Genomic DNA, 19,872 nt, shown 5'->3' on the forward strand with positions numbered 1-19,872 from the left:
TTTTATAAACCAGTCAACACTTGCTGTTCAGTTGTCAATCAACGCACAGCAAATAGTCTATGCGTCACGACTCCGCGTGGCTGGCTTTGTGAAATACACAAAAGAAAATAAATGAATGTGTCAGAAAACAATCATTAGGCTAAGTTATTAGACTCAGCGTTACCACTTACATTACATTGGACATGTACATTCATGAGCATCATGATCTCTCCCCTCCGTGTAAAGAGAACCGATTGAAACCCGAGATCTGTAGGACTATGATGACGAGATGCTCATGTTTCCGGCTTAACAATGGGAGTCGGGTGGAAGGCAGGTGACAAGCTTAGGTCCAAAATAAACCTGTAGAAGCGCATTGTGCTTATTTTGGACAGATTTTGGTGAGAGTGAAACCTCTCACTTCCCCTCTTCACCTCTGCTGATTTTCCCTGTCATCGCACGCTTTATGACTGACAGGCGCCTATCCTATCAATAGATCGCTAGAAGATGCATATCTAGCGGGAGAGGGTTCAACGGACCAGCCAATTGCAACATTGAAATCAAAAGTAGCCTAGTTAATATGACTTGGAAAATGTAACCGGATGAAAATCACTCTGTTACCGGCTGATTAGCCGACGCCTATGGAAAACACTTATCACGATACTTAGGTGCCCATACGATATCTATTGTGATTCTCACGATTCTATATGAATTACGATTCGATATTGTGATTTGATGTACCAAAGACATTGCTCTGTAATATAGAATTTAGTTTGGTTCAGTCATGGAAATGAAAGTGCTGAAAACATGTTGGCTAACTATTTTCTAAAGAAGATGGAGAACAAGCTATAGGATGAAAATGCACAGAGTTTTAGGCAGGTACAGCCTACTAGCGCTAGCTAACTCCACCTAGAACAATTTGATTTTAGTATCAATATACTAATCGTCCAAAATATTACAATTTGTAACATTTTTTTTTATTTGTTTCATCACTAGTTATTACACCACTTCCTTTCCCCATTCATGACTACGGAAGAATTGGATAGGTTCCACCACCTTGCTTTGATTTCAATCTGATTTCTCCTACTGCTCTATATTTGATACATACTTCAGTAAGACTGCAATCGTTGAAGTCGTTTGTGGTGACGTCAAAATGAGGGGTGTTGTATAAAAGTAATCAGCGATTTGGACCGTCTCTAACCAATCAGAGTATCAAAGCCAATGACACATTTTCAAAATGTCACTTTACCCATGTGTGTTGTGGCTCTGGCACAACCCATCAGTTTCTGGGACCAATCAGAACAGTTAGAATGTGTTTGCTTTCTAGAAATCGTTGGGGGGGGTAACTCAGATCCAGAATCACTGCGGAGAAGAATCTTACGTCCGTGGCGTAGCGTTTGGCCAGAGCAAGGAGTTTGGGTAGCCAGGCAATGTAAAGGCTTGGCCGCACTGTCAATTAAAACTTTAGGCAGAGCTCTCAAGGGGGCTTGATCCCAATTCGTCATGCTGTCTTGGACTTTGACTGAATGCAGGCCAGGGAAGGTGTGTTAGTGGTAATGGGTGCAGGCTAGCACCATGCATGTCAATGAATAAGGGCACTAAGACTGATGTCAGTGTCCAATGCTGCTAAGGGCTGCTCTATCATGGACTAAAGGAGGGAAGTACACGACACGGTTGACTTGTGCACTAGATGCGTATCATTGATGTAGAACTCTCGTGTCTGGTCTACCCTCCCCAGGACCGTAAGATGCTGTCCACAGCCCAGCAGATGCTTCAGGACAGCCGCAACAAGATTGAGCTGCTCCGCATGCAGATTGTCAGTCACCGAGCCAAAGAGGGGGAACGGGAAGTGTGTGTGTGTGTGTGTGTGTGTGTGTGTGTGTGTGTGTGTGTGTGTGTGTGTGAGTGTGTGTGTGTGTGTGTGTGTGTGTGTGTGTGTGTGTGTGTGTGTGTGTGTGTGTGTGTGTGTGTGTGTGTGTGTGTGTGTGTGTGTGTGTGTGTGTGTGTGTGTGTGTGTCCTTTGCCATGTCATTGTTTTGGTTGTATGTGTGTGACTGTGTTTTTCCCAGTGCCTGTTTGCTTTCCCAGTGCCATTTCTGTGTTTGTTCATTGGTCCCTGCAGGCCGACCCTCTGAGACGATCAGTCCTCTGGAGCTACGTGTGGTTGAGCTCCGGCACAACCTGAAGATCGAGGCTGCTGTGTCAGAGGGGGCGAGGAACGTGGGCAAGCACCTGGGGAGGCGCAAGGTGCAGGACCGTCGGGCACTGACAGAGGTAGGTGGGCACCAGGATATAAGTGAGGTCTTCAGAGATCTGGTTAATGCAAGTCTGATTCTTTTTTGGTTGCAGGTTAAGACACCTAGTTAATGTTTTCATGGCTGGAAATATTCGTTATGCATACCTGGTGGGTCACAAAGACATTCTAAAGGTGTGTGTGACTGAGTGATCTCCAGGCCAAGGCTAGGCTGCAGGAGTCATGCCAGAAGCTGGACCTGCTGCGTCTGTCTCTGGAGCGCTGTCTAACCGAGCTGCCCGGGGTCACTCTGACAAAGCTTCAGAGTTCATCTGTGGAGATGGGAAAACCTTCTAGAGTCTAGAAGGACAACCATCTCTGCAGCACTCCACCAATCAGGGCTTAATGGTAGAGTAGCCAGACGGAAGCCACATCCTCAGTAAAAGGCACATGACAGCCCGCTTGGAGTTTGCCAACAAGCTCCTACAGTAAAGGACAGACCATGAGAAACAAGATTATATTGTCTGATGAAACCAAGATAAAACTCTTTGGCCTGAATGCCAAGCGTCACGTCTGGAGGAAACCTGCCACCATCCCTATGGTGATGCATGGGGGTGGCAGCATCATGCTGTGGGGATGTTTTTCAGTGACAGGGACTGAGAGACTAGTCAGGATAGAGGGAAAGATGAACGGAGCAAAGTACAAAGAGATCCTTGATGAAAACCTGCTCTAGAGCGCTCAGGATCTCAGACTGGGGTGAAGGTTCACCTTCCAACAGGACAATGACCCTCAGCACATAGCCAAGACAACGCAGGATTGGCTTAGGGACAAGTCTCTGAATGTCCTTGAGTGGCAAAGCCAGAGCCCGGACTTGAACCCGATCGAACATCTCTGGAGAGACCTGAAAATAGCTTTGCAGCGACGCTCCCCATCCAACCTGACAGAGCTCGAGAGGATCTGTAGAGAAGAATGGGAGAAACTCCCCAAGTACAGGTGTGCCAAGCTTGTAGCGTCATACACGAAAAGACTCAAGGCTGTAATTGCTTCTAAAGGTGCTTCAACAATATTTCCGTTTTTTTGTTTATACATTTGCAATAATTTCGAAAACACTGTTTTTGCTTTGTCATTATGGGGTATTGTGCACAGATTAATGAGGATTTTTTTTTAATACATTTTCGAATAAGGCTGTGTCATGACGTTGGCCTCTTTGGCTACAGGGAGGACAGTTGACCCCCTCCCCCCTTTTGCACCATCCCCCCAACCTACCTTCCCCCACCCAGTCCCTGTGTGAAGGAGTGGTAAAATTCCAGGAGAGTCTCTGGCCACATGGCCCATAGAGAGACACAGGAAATTCTTCCAACTCACAGAATTGGGGAGCCAAGCGACATTTGTGTTCTGGAGAAGGTATGGAAGATTGGTGAAGAATCCAGCTACGAACTGGTCCGCTTGGTACAATTTTGTGATACTCAGAAGAGACAATATAGCCGTATTACCATAAAACTGTTTATATAATAGCCTCAGCTTGAGACTTGCATCATAATGGTTGTATAAAATGTATTAATAAGGATAAAGCTATTTGTAATACATTGAGATGCTATGTACGAATGTTAATGTGATAGAATTGGACTTCTGTACCAAGCTTCACTCAGCCATCGGCACGCCCCCCAAGGGACACAGACAGGACCAGGCGTCATTTGACAAGCCTGTTCAAGGGTCACTATAAAACCCACCCTGATTTACATTTCTTTAGACCAGGCCTCCACTCCATGGCCAATAGGTTTTACCATCCAATTCCTCTACTGAAAGTGAACCATACCACGTGGTTAACTTTTAGACTATTAATACCGACAGAATAAGAACAAGTCTTTGATATTAATTATTAGTCTGCAGCTAAGTCAATTATATCATCGAACGCGAAGACCAACGAAACATCCATTCTATGACGACATTAATGAATGTCGCTCTGAATGATCCATTCTAACCGAGAGAGAGAGAAAGAGAGAACGCGGACAAAACTCTCCAACAAGGATCCCAATGACACACTGAGCGTAAATATATATTGATTGCAATTGTTCCCGAATGAGTGAGCGTTCATGTGCAAAGGATTAGCATATCAATTGTTAATATTAATGAACTCTGTGTGCCACAGCTGACCTTTTATGATCCATTGTTCAACAGGCCGACCTGCCTGTTTAGCCCACCAGGGCACATTCCTCTACCAATCCTTTGTGACGATAATTACTGTTTGTATGTTTTCTGTTAATTACTTAGTGTAGTAAATAAATGATTTTAAGACAATTGATGTATGGATGATTTTAGTAAAGACTGGGTTCGTGCAGATACAACAATTTACGACGTTTGGAATGAGACTGAACACGAGGTAAAATACACCATTTAAACCAGAAGATAATCGGCCTATATTATAATAAAGGAAAGTTATATTAGGAAAATTATAACTTTGTAATCTGAATATTTTCCTTGGTGCCCCGATCTCCTAGTTAATTACAATTAAACGATTAATCAGTTTAATCGCGTGATAATAATTACAGGGAGTTAATTGATAAACATGTCTTCAGTTTAATGCTACCCCAAAGACACGACAGCTGTAAGATAAGAAAATGTGGAAAAAGTCAAGGGGTCTGAATACTTTCTGAATGCACTGTATGCACTATATGATCTGACAGCCAGTGTGCGTATGTGGAGGTGTACTGACTGATTTATCTGTCCCACTGTATGTTGTCCACAGCGGAGATCAGTGCAGTGCTAAAAGTGGACAACAGGATGGTGGGCCGGACACACTGGAGAGTTCTGAGCAAGGACGCCTGGGACCAGAGCTTCAGTATCGAGCTGGAACGGGTTAGTGTTCTCTTTAGCACCAGTAGGAGCAGTTCAAGCATTATATTTCTTTTCTCAGATAACATCCTGGAGTTGCCAGGAGTCATGTTAAATTGTGTAAAAATGCTAAATGTTTACCCCCCCATCTCATCAATGCTTAAATCTTCAGTTGGAAGACAATTTTTCACCCCATATTGATAGTAAATATTCAAGAGGGGCAGGATTGAAGTGTCTGCTGTTGGAAAGCAGTCTGCTACAGACATGACCATCTCGCCCTCACGCACACGTGCCAGCAGCTTTCCTCCTTGATAATCTCCAGATAGACTAGTAATGACCTTCAGCTGCAACCATCAAGCTCCAGCATGCTCAGACAGAAACTCTCACCGTGGCCATCCAGAGTCTCTGCTGTTGGGTAGCAGAGAGAAATCACTCCTCTCTCACGCCTCCACTCCAACTCTGCAGATGTAATCCCACTGCTAATCCTAACATTTTCCACTAATCTCAATCCTTGCCTCCAAAAGCCTAACATGGGGCTATGATTCAGCTCCAAGACTACTTTCAGCAGAGCTGCTGCTCCTAGCGCGAGGGCACACACTACTTTCAGTTCCAAGCTCTCAGCCTAGGTCTTAAAAGGTCACAGCTGAGTCGTGCTGCACTGTTGTTTTGGATTGTGGGGCTGAAAGCCTCTGGCTGGGACTATTTCAAGGGAAGTGAGATGTTACAATCTGAAAGTAGTGTTACAATCTGTTAAAGATGGGCCATCTTTTTCAATTTCTTCCCCTGGCATTCTAAAAATCACTAACATGTGTGTACGTATCCAGTCCTGGGAGCTGGAGATTGGGGTGTACTGGCGGGACTGAAGGGCTCTGTGCGTATTCAAATTTCTGCGTCTAGAGGATAATTTGGACAACCAGCGCTACTGCATGTGTCTCTACCTGGAGCCCCAGGGCATGCTCTTCGCTGAGGTCAGTAGCACCCTTAATTCACAATTACCCCTAATTTCACAATCTCCATTAAACATGTCACAATCACTAATATGAACAATCACCATTAAACATGCCACAATCACTAATATCAACAATCACCATTAGACATTTTATATACAGTGCTTTCGGCAAGTATTTAGACCCCTTGACTTTTTCCACATTTTGTTACGTTACAGCCTTATTCTAAAATGGATTAAATCGTTTTTTCCCCTCATCAATCTACAAACAATACCACATAATGACAAAGCAAAAAACGGTTTTTAGACATTTTTGCAAATGTATAAAAAAATAAAAACTGAAATATGACATTTACATAAGTATTCAGACCCTTTAATCAGTACTTTGTTGATGTACCTTTGGCAGTGATTACAGCCTCTAGTCTTCTTGGGTATGACGCTAAAAGCTTGGCACTGTATTTGGGGAATTTCTCCCATTCTTCTCTGCAGATTCTCTCAGGTCTCTCCAGAGATGTTCGATCGGGTTCAAGTCCGGGCTCTGGCTGGGCCACTCAAGGACATTTAGAGACTTGTCCCGAAGCCACTCCTGCGTTGTCTTGGCTGTGTGCTTAGGGTCGTTGTCCTGTTGGAAGGTGAACCTTCACCCCAGTCTGAGTTCCTGAGTGTTCTGGAGCAGGTTTTCATCATGTTTCTCTTTGTACTTTACTTCGTTCATCTTTGCCTCGATCCTGACTAGTCTCCCAGTCCCTGCCACTGGAAAACATCCCCAGAGCATGATGCTGCCCCCACCATGCTTCACCGTAGGGATGATGCCAGGTTTCCTCCAGACGTGACGCTTGGCATTCAGGCCAAAGAGTTCAATCTTGGTTTCATCAGACCAGGGAATCTTGATTCTCATGGTCTGAGAGTCTTTAGGTGCCTTTTGGCAAACTCCAAGCGTGCTATCATGTGCCTTTTACTGAGGAGTGGCTTCTGTCTGGCCACTCTACCATAAAGGCCTGATTGGTGGAGTGCTGCAGAGATGGTTGTCCTTCTGGAAAGTTTTCCCATCTCCACAGAGGAACTCTAGAGCTCTGTCAGAGTGACCATCGGAGTCACCTCCCTGACCAAGGCCCTTCTCCCCCAATTGCTCAGTTTGACCGGGCGGCCAGCTCTAGTAAGAGTCTTGTTGGTTCCAAACTTTTTCCATCTAAGAACGATGGAGGCCACTGTGTTCTTGGGGATCTTCAATGCTGCAGATATGTTTTTGTACCCTTCCCCAGATCTGTGCCTTGACACAATCTGGTCTCGGAGATCTACGCACAATTCCTTCGACCTCATGGCTTGGTTTTTGCTCTGACATGCACTGTCATCTGTGGGACCTTTATATAGACATGTTTGTGTCTTTCCAAATCATGTCCAATCAATTGAATTTACCACAGGTGGACTCCAACCAAGTTGTAGAAACATCTCAAGGATGATCAATGGAAACAGGACGCAGTGTGTGTAGATTGATAAAAAAAATAACAATATTTCATCCATTTTAGAACAAGGCTGTAATGTAACGAAATGTGGAAAAAGGTCAAAGGGTCTGAATACATTCCCAATACACTGTACTATGGTTCATGAGTGTCCGAAATTGTTCTTGTTGTTTTTCTAATCATTACAAAGTCTCCGCTCATAGTTTCACTCCTAAAAATAGGATTTGGTTCTAGCCATTTTATTTCTGTGGTCTCACTTTCCCAGTGAAGTTGCACAATGTTTAGGGGCTCGTCAAATGTCTGTCTTCATGGTTATTTTTGTTCTCTCTCCTTTCCCTAACTCAGTCCTCCAAAGTTACTTCAGCGGAGAACAGGTCAACACCCAAGCCAACTCCTAAGTATGTCCCTCTCACTCACTATAACCACCTCCTACACACACACACACACACACACACACACACACACACACACACACACACACACACACACACACACACACACACACACACACACACACACACACACACACACACACACACACACACACACACCAGTAACTGAAATCCACAACGTATTATTTAAGCACCCTCAGGACTGGAAATGGTGTTTGTTACCTAGGTATCTAACCTCCCCCTCCCTCGTCTGTCACGTCCCCTCCTTCTTCGCTCTTTGTTCAGGACGAAAGCGAATGGTGGGATGCAAATGGAAGATTTCAACTGCATCTCTGTTCTGGGACAAGGGCAATTTGGAAAGGTACTGTCACACTCCCGACCTAAGGCCCTCATACCACAGAACAGAACCTTTTTTTTCGTTACACTGGGTCGTAATCATTAAAAACATTTTGCAATTAAAAAAATAAAACATCTGCTTTCTTCTGTTCGGTGCCTAATGAACACGAACCTGTTTACTGTGTTGCACCTAAATCCTTCCCTCCACCCCTCAAGAGGTCAGTCAAATGCAACGAGAGGGAAAAAAATTCTAGACCACCTTTACTCCACACACAGAGACACGCACAAAGCTCTCCCTCACCCTCCATTTGGCAAATCTGACCATAATTCTATCCTCCTGATTAAAAGCAAAAATTCAAGCAGGAAGCACCAGTGAATCGGTCTATAAAAAAGTGGTCAGATGAAGCGGATGCTAAACTACAGGACTGTTTTGCTAGCGCAGACTGGAATATGTTCCGGGATTCTTCCGATGGCATTGAGGAGAACACCACCACATTCATTGGCTTCATCAATAAGTGCATGGAAAACGTTGTCCCAAAGTGACTGTACCCAAACCAGAAGCCATGGATTACAGGCAACATCCGCAATGAGCTAAAGGGTAGAGCTGCTGCTTTCAAGGAGCGGGACTCTAACCTGGAAGCTTATAAGAAATTCCGCTATGCCATCTGACGAACCATCAAACCGGCAAAGTGTCAATCCAGGACTAAGATTGAATCGTACTACACCAGCTCCAACACTTGTTGGATGTGGCAGGGCTTGCAAACTATTAAAGACTACAAAGGGAAGCACTGCCGAGAGCTGCCCAGTGACACGAGCCTACCACACAAGCTAAATAACTTCTATGCCCGCTTCGAGGCAAGTAACACTGAAACATGCATGAGAGCATCAGCTGTTCAGGAAGACTGTGTGATCACGCTCTCCGCAGCCGATATGAGTAAGACCTTTAAACAGGTCAACATTCACAAGGCCGCAGGGCCAGACAGATTACCAGGACGTGTACTCCGAGCATGCGCTGACCAACTGGCAAGTTTATTCACTGACATTTTCAACCTTTCTCTGTCTGAGTCTGTAATACCAACATGTTTCAAACAGACCACCATAGTCCCTGTGCCCAAGAACACTAAGGTAACCTGCCTAAATGACTACCGACCCGTAGCACTCACGTCTATAGCCATGAAATGCATTGAAAGGCTGGTCATGGCTCACATCAACACCATTATCCCAGAAACCCTAGAACCACTCCAATTTGCATACCGCCCCAACAGATCCACAGATGATGCAATCTCTATTGCACTCCACACTGCCCTTTCACACCTGGACAAAAGGAACACCTATGTGAGAATGCTATTCATTGACTACAGCTCAGCGTTCAACACCATAGTGCCCTCAAAGCTCATCACTAAGCTAAGGACCCTGGGACTAAACACCTCCCTCTGCAACTGAATCCTGGACTTCCTGACGGTCCACCCCCAGGTGGTAAGGGTAGGTAACAACACATCCGCCACGCTGATCCTCAACATGGGGGCCCCTCAGGGGTGTGTGGTCAGTCCCTTCCTCTACTCCCTGTTCACTAATGACTGCACTGCCAGGCACGACTCCAACACCATCATTAAGTTTGCCGATGACACAACAGTGGTAGGCCTGATCACCGACAACGATGAGACAGCCTATTGGGAGGAGGTCAGAGACCTGACCGTGTGGTGCAAGGACAACAACCTCTCCCTCAACGTGGTCAAGACAAAGGAGATGATTGTGGACTACAGGAAAAGGAGGACTGAGCACGCCCCCATTCTCATCGACGGGGTTGTAGTAGAGCAGGTTGAGAGCTTCAAGTTCCTTGGCGTCCACATCACCAACAAAATAACATGGTCCGAGGACACCAAGGCAGTCGTGAAGAGGGCACGACAAAACTTATTCTCAGGCACTACAAAACCCCCTCAGGAGACTGAAAATATTTGGCATGGGTCCTCAGATCCTCAAAAAGTTTTACAGCTGCACCATTGAGAGCATCCTTACGGGTTGCATCACTGCCTGGTATGGCAACTGCTCGGCCTCAGACCGCAAGGCACTACAGAGGGTAGTGCATGCGGCCCAGTACATCACCGGGGCCAAGCTTCCTGTCATCCAGGACCTCTATACCAGGCGGTGTCAGAGGAAGGCCCTAAAAATTGCCAAAGACTCCAGCCACCCTCGTCATAGACTGTTCTCTCTGCTACTGCACGGCAAGCAGTACCTGGAGCACCAAGTCTAGGTCCAAAAGGCTTTAAACAGCTTCTACCCCCAAGCCATAAGACTCCAGAACATCTAATCAAATGGCTACCCAGACTATTTGCAATGCCCCTCCCCCCCTACACTGCTGCTACTCCCTGTTTATTATCTATGCATAGTCACTTTAATAACTTGTTACGGCTTGGTAATCGTGGAGGAGGAATGAGGCGCAGGAAGCAGCGAACACAGGGTAGTGGTGTGTTTAATATACACTCACACAAAAACAAATGTTCCCACACACAGGGGAGAAAATACATACGGCGTCCAACAACGTCGACACGAACATAAGCCGTCTAACAAGAAACAATCATTAATCCCGCACGAACAGGAGCGGGCCAGCTAAACTAAATAGCCCCTCTAATGGCTAATTGACCACAGGTGTCACAAAATAAAAAAAGGGAAAAGCAAAAGGGAATCGGTGGCAGCTAATAGGCCGGTGACGACGACCGCCGAGCGCCACCCGAGCAGGAGGGGGCGCCACCGTCGGTGGGAATCGTGACAGTACCCCCCTCCTGACGCGCGGCTCCCGCAGCGCACCGACACCGGCCTCGAGGTCGACCCGGAGGGCAAGGCGCAGGGCGATCCGGACGGAGATGGTGGAACTCCCTCAACATAGATGGGTCCAGGACGTCCGCCGCTGGAACCCAGCACCTCTCCGGCGTCTCGAGTCCAGAATGGCCCGTACGCTGTACGCCGGGGACCCCCCGATGTCCAGAGGGGGCGGAGGGACCTCCGGCACCTCATCTTCGTGAAGGGGACCAGCTACCACCGGCCTGAGGAGAGACACATGAAACGAGGGGTTAATACGGTAATAGGAAGGGAGTTGCAACCGAAGACACACCTCGTTTATCCTCCTCAGGACTTTGAAGGGCCCCACACACTGCGGCCCCAGCTTCCGGCAGGGCACGCGGAGGGGCAGGTTCCGGGTCGAGAGCCAGACCCTGTCTCCCGGTGCGAACACGGGCGCCTCACTGCGGTGGCGGTCAGCACTCCTCTTCTGCCACGCACTGGCCTCCTTTAGTGAGTCCTGGACGGCTCTCCAGGTCTCCTTGGAGTGCTGGACCCAGTCCTCCACCGCAGGAGCCTCGGTCTGACTCCGGTGCCATGGTGCCAGGACTGGCTGGTAACCTAACACACACTGAAAGGGTGATATGTTAGTAGAGGAGTGGCGAAGTGAGTTCTGGGCTAACTCAGCCCAGGGAATATACCTCGCCCACTCCCCTGGCCGGTCCTGGCAATACGACCTCAGGAACCTGCCCATCTCCTGGTTCACCCGCTCCGCCTGCCCATTGCTCTCGGGGTGATAACCGGAGGTCAAACTGACCGAGACCCCCAGCCGCTCCATAAACGCTCTCCAGACCCTGGATGTGAACTGGGAACCTCGATCAGAGACAATGTCCTCCGGCACCCCGTAGTGCCGGAAGACGTGGGTAAATAGGGCCTCCGCAGTCTGCAGGGCCATAGGGAGACCGGGCAATGGGAGGAGACGGCAGGACTTAGAGAACTGATCCACAACCACCAGAATCGCCGTGTTCCCCTGAGAGGGGGGAAGATCTGTCAGGAAGTCAATGGACAGGTGCGACCATGGTCGTTGTGGAACGGGGAGGGGCTGTAACTTCCCTCTTGGTAGATGCCTAGGAGCCTTACTCTGGGCACACACCGAACAGGAAGAGACATAGGACCTCACGTCCTTAGCTAAGGTGGGCCACCAGTACTTCCCCCTTAGACTCCCCACTGTCCTCGCCTCACCAGGATGACCCGCAGTAGGTAGCGTGTGCGCCCACCGAATCAAACGATCACGAACACCGAGCGGCACATACATGCGCCCCACGGGCACCTGCGCAGGCGCAGGTTCCAACACCAATGCCCGCTCGATGTCCGCGTCCACCTCCCATACCACAGGTGCCACCAGCCTAGACGCTGGAATGATGGGAGTTGGATCGATGGGCCGGTCCTCTGTGTCATAGAGACGGGACAGCGCGTCGGCCTTAGTATTCAGGGAACCCGGTCTATAGGAGATGGTAAACCTAAACCGGGCGAAAGAACATGGCCCACCTCGCCTGAAGTGGATTCAGTCTCCTCGCTGCCCGGATGTACTCCAGGTTTCGGTGGTCGGTCCAGATGAGAAAGGGGTGTTTAGCCCCCTCAAGCCAGTGCCGCCACACCCTCAAAGCTTTAACCACTGCTAGCAACTCCCTGTCCCCCACATCGTAGTTACGCTCCGCCGAACTGAGCTTCTTCGAAAAGAAAGCACAGGGGCGGAGTTTCAATGGCGCACCCGAGCGCTGTGATAGCACGGCACCCACCCCAGCCTCGGATGCGTCCACCTCCACTACGAACGCTAAAGACGGGTCCGGGTGCGCCAACACGGGTGCGTCGGTGAACAGCGTCTTCAACTTCTTGAAGGCTCCGTTCGCCTCCGTCGACCATCGCAAATGCACCGGCCCCCCCTTCAGCAGTGAGGTAATGGGAGCCGCTACCTGGCCAAAACCCCGGATAAACCTCCGGTAGTAATTGGCAAAGCCTAAGAACCGCTGCACCTCCTTCACCGTGGTTGGAGTCGGCCAATTACGCACGGCCTTAACGCGGTCACACTCCATCACCACCCCCGTGGTGGAAATGCGATAACCCAGAAAGGAGACGGCTCGTTTGGAAAACTCACACTTCTCAGCCTTAACGTATAGGTCATGCTCCAGCAGTCTACCAAGCACCTTGCGCACCAGGGACACATGCGCGGAGTGGGTGGCGGAATAGATCAGAATGTCATCGATATAGACAATCACGCCCTGCCCGTGCAGGTCCCTGAGAATCTCGTCAACAAAGGATTGAAAGACGGCTGGAGCATTTTTCAACCCATACGGCATGACGAGGTACTCATAATGGCCTGATGTGGTACTAAAGGCGGTTTTCCACTCGTCTCCCTTCTTGATACGCACCAGATTATACGCGCTCCTGAGATCCAGTTTTGTGAAGAATTGTGCTCCGTGAAATGATTCCACCGCCGTAGCGATGAGAGGTAGTGGGTAACTAAACCCCACCGTAATAGCGTTTAGACCTCGGTAATCATTGCACGGACGCAGACCTCCCTCCTTTTTCTTCACAAAAAAGAAACTCGAGGAAGCGGGTGAGATGGAGGGCCGAATGTACCCCTGTCCCAGGGATTCCGTGACATATGTCTCCATAGCCGCTGTCTCCTCCTGTGACAAGGGGTACACGTGACTCCTGGGAAGCGCAGCATTAACCTGGAGATCTATCGCACAATCCCCCTGTCGATGAGGTGGTAATTTAGTCGCCCTCTTCTTACAAAAAGCGATCGCCAAATCGGCGTATTCAGGGGGAATGGGCACGGTGGACACCTGGTCTGGACTGTCCACCGACGTGGCACCTATGGAAACTCCTAGGCACCTACCTGAACACTCCTCTGACCACCCCTGGAGAACCCCCTGTTTCCACGAAATACGGGGATTGTGACCAGCCAGCCAGGGGACCCCCAGCACCACCGGAAATGCAGGCGAATCAATAAGGAAAAAACAAATGCGTTCCTTATGATTCCCCTGCGTTACCTTGTCCAGTGGCACCGTAGACTCCCTGACTAGCCCTGACCCTAATGGTCGGCTATCTAGGGAGTGCACGGGGAAAGGGGAATCTATCGGCACCCGCGGAATGCCCAGCTTAATGGCAAGTCCACGGTCCATAAAATTCCCAGCTGCGCCTGAATCGACTAGCGCCCTGTGCTGGGAAGAGGGAAAAAATGTAGTAAACAAAACAGGTAAAAACACATGACCAACAGGGGGTTCTGGGTGAATCTGGTGCTGACTCACCTGAGGTGACCGAGAAGTGTTCTGCCTACCATCTCGACTCCCAGACTGGCTCCTCCAGCACCGGTCGGCCGTGTGTCCTCTCCGACCACAGCTGGTGCAGGAGGAGCCACCTCCTCCGGTGCCCCTTGGCACGGCCCCCCCTACCTCCATAGGGGTAGGGGCGGGGGTGCACGGGGGTGGAACGGGCAGGACCCTCTCCGAACGCCCGCGGGCAGCCAGCAAATTGTCCAGTCGTATGGACATATCTATCAGCTCGTCCAGGGACAGAGCTGTGTCCCGACAGGCCAGCTCCCTGCGGACGTCCGCCCGGAGACTGCAGCGGTAGTGGTCTATGAGGGCCCTGTCATTCCACCCCGCCCCAGCAGCCAAGGTCCTGAAGTCCAGCGCGAAGTCCTGGGCACTCCTCGTCTCCTGCCTGAGGTGGAACAGCCGTTCACCCGCCGCTCTTCCTTCCGGAGGGTGGTCGAACACGGCCCGAAAGCGGCGGGTGAACTCCGGGTAGTGGTCCCTCGCCGAGTCTGGACCGTTCCAGACCGCATTAGCCCACTCCAGAGCTCGGCCCGTCAGGCAGGAAACGAGGGCACTCACGCTCTCCTCCCCCGTGGGAGCAGGTCTGACGGTGGCCAGGTACAGCTCAAGCTGGAGCAAAAACCCCTGGCACCCAGCCGCCGCCCCATCGTACTCCCTCGGGAGCACCAGACGAAGCGCGCCAGAGCCAGACGTCATGGGAGGCGAAGATGGCTGTATCAGGGGAGGTGGAGGTGGAGAGAGGATACCACTTCTCTCCCATCTGTCCATCCTCTCCATCATCTGGTCCATTGCCGATCCGATGCGATGGAGAACTGTCGTGTGGTGGAGTACGCGTTCCTCCATCGAGGGCAGAGGAGTGGCCGCTGCTCCCGCTGATTCCATGCCTTCTATCGAGGTGCGGGATTCTGTTACGGCTTGGTAATCGTGGAGGAGGAATGAGGCGCAGGAAGCAGCGAACACAGGGTAGTGGTGTGTTTAATATACACTCACACAAAAACAAATGTTCCCACACACAGGGGAGAAAATACATACGGCGTCCAACAACGTCGACACGAACATAAGCCGTCTAACAAGAAACAATCATTAATCCCGCACGAACAGGAGCGGGCCAGCTAAACTAAATAGCCCCTCTAATGGCTAATTGACCACAGGTGTCACAAAATAAAAAAAGGGAAAAGCAAAAGGGAATCGGTGGCAGCTAATAGGCCGGTGACGACGACCGCCAAGCGCCACCCGAGCAGGAGGGGGCGCCACCGTCGGTGGGAATCGTGACATAACTCTACCTACATGTACATATTACCCCAATTACCTTGACAGCGGTGCCCCCACACGTTGACTCTGTACCGGTACCCCCTGTATATAGCCCCACTATTGTTATTTTACTACTGCTCTTTAATTAGTTATTTTTATCTATTACTTTTTTGTTGGTATTTTCTTAACACTACATTGTTGGTTAAGGGCTTGTAAGTAAGCATTTCACTGTAAGGTCTACAACTGTTGTATTTGGCGCATCTGACAAATAAAATTTGATTTGATTTTGAAATTGTATGCCGTCAAGGCCTTGAAGAAAGGAAACGTGACACGCGATGAAATGGACAGGTGAGAGCGAACAGTGAGTGAATTTAGACATAACGCAGGTTGAGGGAACTGGTTTTGAAAGACGCTAGCAGTTGCATTCCACCTGAAATATACTATTATTGTGTGTTTGTTCGTGTGCAGTTCTGTGATTTTAGCTTGAGATGATCAACTCCTCCCACCATCCCTTCCTGGAGAGTACGCATGGCTGCTTCCAGACGGCGGACCATGTGTACTTTGTGATGGAGTACTCCCCCGGGGGAGACCTCATGACCCACATACACATCAACATCTTCACTGAGAGACAGAGCTCAGTAAGCCTTACACAACACACACAGGCCCCATTATGACAGAGTGAGAGCGAACTTAGTGTGAAGCATTGCAATTCCAGGCTGTAAGGCAACAAAATATGCAAATAATGCGAGGGTTGTGTATACTCTCTACAGGCACTTTAACCAGTGAGTGACTACAAATGGTTAATGCAGGCTTGTCTAATTCTCCTTCAAGCTTTAGAGTTGGTGATACATCAAAACTCACCATTATATGTGTGCCATTTTGTGCCCTGTTTACGTTCTATGCCTCGTGCGTGCCACTGGGACTAGAGTTTCTGCACCAGAACAAGATAGTTTACCGGTAAGTAAGATATCTCAGTACTGCTTTTCAGCCCTCTGCCTTCGCACACCTAATAACCTGCCTGTCAGTCATTCTTTTTCTAATTTCATCCTGTCATCTCTTTTTTTTCTCTCTCTCTCTCTCAGGGATCTGAAGCTAGACAGCCTGTTGATGGATGCAGATGGCTATGTGAGGATAGCAGACTTTGGATTGTGCAAGAAAGGTACGGTACATTATGGTTATGGCTTCTGGGACATTCCCTTTGAGACCCACTGTCCCACCCACTCACTTGGTTTATTAAATGAACATTCAGTGTTATTAATCAATGATTTATGTTGCACTTTAAAGTTAATCGCTTTTAGCCCTGGGCTAAGCAACGCCTTATTATTAAAAGTGGGACAACAGTGTCAAGCTTGCTGCACGAAGTAAGATCTTGATACCAAAAAAGGGGCTTAGATGATGGGTGTGGCAGGGGGCGCAGTCGGTCCGGATGAATATGAGAACATTTTAGAGAATCCCATCTTGGCGGTGTAGTTTTAAAGCTAATTTCCTGCAATTCTACATATTCTGCCATGGAGCTGAGAGAAAATATTGCAGTTTTATAGATTTTTTTGTGATTGTTAGTTCTCAATTATTTTATTGGACTTAGGCAACCCCCCAAAAAATGCTTAGGTGGCCCACCCAAGGATTTCAATGGCAGAAAAATCCCTGGGTACACACTTCCATCCGTCTATATTTTCCCCTCCTGTGTGTGTGTATCTGCAGGTGTAGGTCACGGAGATCGCACCTCCACATTCTGTGGCACACCAGAGTTCCTGGCCCCGGAGGTGCTGACGGACAACAACTACACCCGCTGTGTGGACTGGTGGGGCCTGGGTGTCCTCATCTACGAGATGCTGGTGGGAGAGGTCGGTAGCAGAGAGATTAATAAAATAAATAGCAGAGATCTCAAACTGGTGGTGCGCGGGCCATATGTGTCCTGTTTAGCTCTGTGGTGGATCCTCTTCTATGAGATGCTGGGAGGTCAGTAGAATTGAAATACCTAGAGGATGTCTCCAATTAGTACGCTCACAAGGTCCACTCCTATGGTGATCCAACCAAGTATTTTGAGTTGTAGGTCTTGGTTGAATTTAGATGTTTGGACCAGAGAAATTAATCGAGAAACATAAATGATCTTTCTGGTTAGTTGGCTCACAATATCCACTCATATGGTGAACCCATTAAGTTTTATTCTGATGTTTGTTCTTCGTTGAATAAGGATTTTTGGTCTTGTATGAATTAAGATGTTTTCGGCTGGTATCATGATAGGAATGAGGTTGTTGACGCCATTGCAATGCCGTCTCTCTCTCTTCTCATCTGTGGCAGTCTCCCTTCCCTGGTGACGATGAGAAGGTGTTTGACAGCATAGTAAATGATGAAGTGTGCTATCTGAGGTTCCTCTCCCCAGAGTCTGTCTCCATCATCCAAAAGGTATGTGGGCCATCCTCTCGGTATACTGCCTTGTACAGAATACTGCCTTCCCCTTACACAGTCGGAATCAACAACAAGCTGCATTGCAAATACACAAAATGAAAACTGTGGGGGGAAAATATACAAATATGTATAGTGGGATGAATACTGAGCCAGACTTTCCTATTGTGCTGCAGCTACTACAGAAAACCCCTGAAAGGAGGCTGGGATCAGGAGAGCCGGACCCAACGAGGTCAAGAAACACAGGTTCTTCCAGGTAAAAACTAGCCTCATTTGTGGCCTGTGGGTAATTTTCATTTCAGTTGAGCATCACCAAGATTTTTGTTGTAGCGCCTTTGCCAACAATGTTGAAACGAAGGCAATCATCCAATGAAATGTATAATAATTTGATGTATACTTTTGTTCATCCCAGGGACTGGACTGGAATGCTTTACTTCACAAAAAAGTGGTTCCCCCGTTCTTCCCACGGATCAGTAACTTTGACGAGGAGTTCACAAAGCTCAAGCCAGTACTTAACCCCCCCCCCCCCCCCCCCCCTTCCTCACTGCCAACCAACAGGAGATCTCTGCCGACTGACTTCTCCTCTCTGCCCTGACCTTAAACATACACATGTATACAATGACGGCCAGATAGACGAACGGACGGACAGGACTAAATTCCAAAATGGTTGCTGCTTCACTGAAGCTGGTTCCTTTATTTCACTGTGGCAAACAGATACCTGTGGCTGAATAAGTACTGACCAGATAGGCCACTGTGATGTCCTCTTGGGCCTGTCATCTCTCCTCAGGGCCATTAATGTTCTGTGGGTGATGATGAGCACTCCACCTGAACCTCTACAGCCTATCAGAACTCGGAGCTCGGCCTGCAAATGACAATGAGATCTCAGTCAGTGACAATGAGACCTCAGTCAGTTACACTGAGCTGTAGAGAGGGGACTCCTCATCCATGGGAGTGTCAGCCACTCTGAAAACGGTCTTCTGTTTCTCTCTGCCTTGTTCAAATCTGTATTTGTATGTCAGTGTCTGTATTTGTATTTTGGTGGTCAATATTGACTATTTTACTTTTGTCTTGTTTTTGTTTATTTGTCAACTCCATATTGATAGTATATCAGCTAACATCGATATTGCCAAATTAATACTTGACATGCCACTGTTTTGTTACTGTGACAACACATTTACATTACATTTACATTTAAGGCATTTAGCAGACGCTCTTATCCAGAGCGACTTACAAATTGGTGCATTCACCTTATGATATCCAGTGGAACAACCACTTTACAATAGTGCATCTAAATCTTTTAAGGGGGGGGGGGGGGGGGGGGTTAGAAGGATTACTTTATCCTATCCTAGGTATTCCTTAAAGAGGTGGGGTTTCAGGTGTCTCCGGAAGGTGGTGATTGACTCCGCTGTCCTGGCGTCGTGAGGGAGCTTGTTCCACCATTGGGGTGCCAGAGCAGCGAACAGTTCTGACTGGGCTGAGCGGGAACTGTGCTTCCTCAGAGGTAGGGGGGCCAGCAGGCCAGAGGTGGATGAACGCAGTGCCCTTGTTTGGGTGTAGGGCCTGATCAGAGCCTGAAGGTATGGAGGTGCCGTTCCCTTCACAGCTCCGTAGGCAATCACCATGGTCTTGTTGCGGATGCGAGCTTCAACTGGAAGCCAGTGGAGAGAACACGAATTAGTAAGTCATTTGCTGCACTTTCTTATTCATTTGTGAAACTAAGAGTGCTTTGTTTCAAACATTGGCACCAGTGCAATAATGAGCTTTTAAATTAGTTCTCATCCAAAGGATATTGAACAGACCAGCGCTTCATAACACTACACTTCCAATCATAAGAACCTTTGCTGTAAATGATGTTTTTACATGTATTGTAACCCTATTACGGTCTTGGATCTATCCAATTACTAACACTGATTATAGCTAC

General features: G+C 48.4%; 1 pseudogene; it reads left to right on the forward strand.

The window, feature by feature from the left end:
• The first annotated feature begins 1,666 nt into the window (after positions 1–1,666).
• On the forward strand, positions 1,667–19,233 carry LOC106562844 (serine/threonine-protein kinase N2-like; annotated as a pseudogene).
• The last annotated feature ends 639 nt before the right edge of the window (positions 19,234–19,872 follow it).

This window comes from Salmo salar, chromosome 11, assembly GCF_965601325.2.
Source record: "Salmo salar chromosome 11, fSalSal1, whole genome shotgun sequence".
Taxonomy (NCBI): domain Eukaryota; kingdom Metazoa; phylum Chordata; class Actinopteri; order Salmoniformes; family Salmonidae; genus Salmo; species Salmo salar.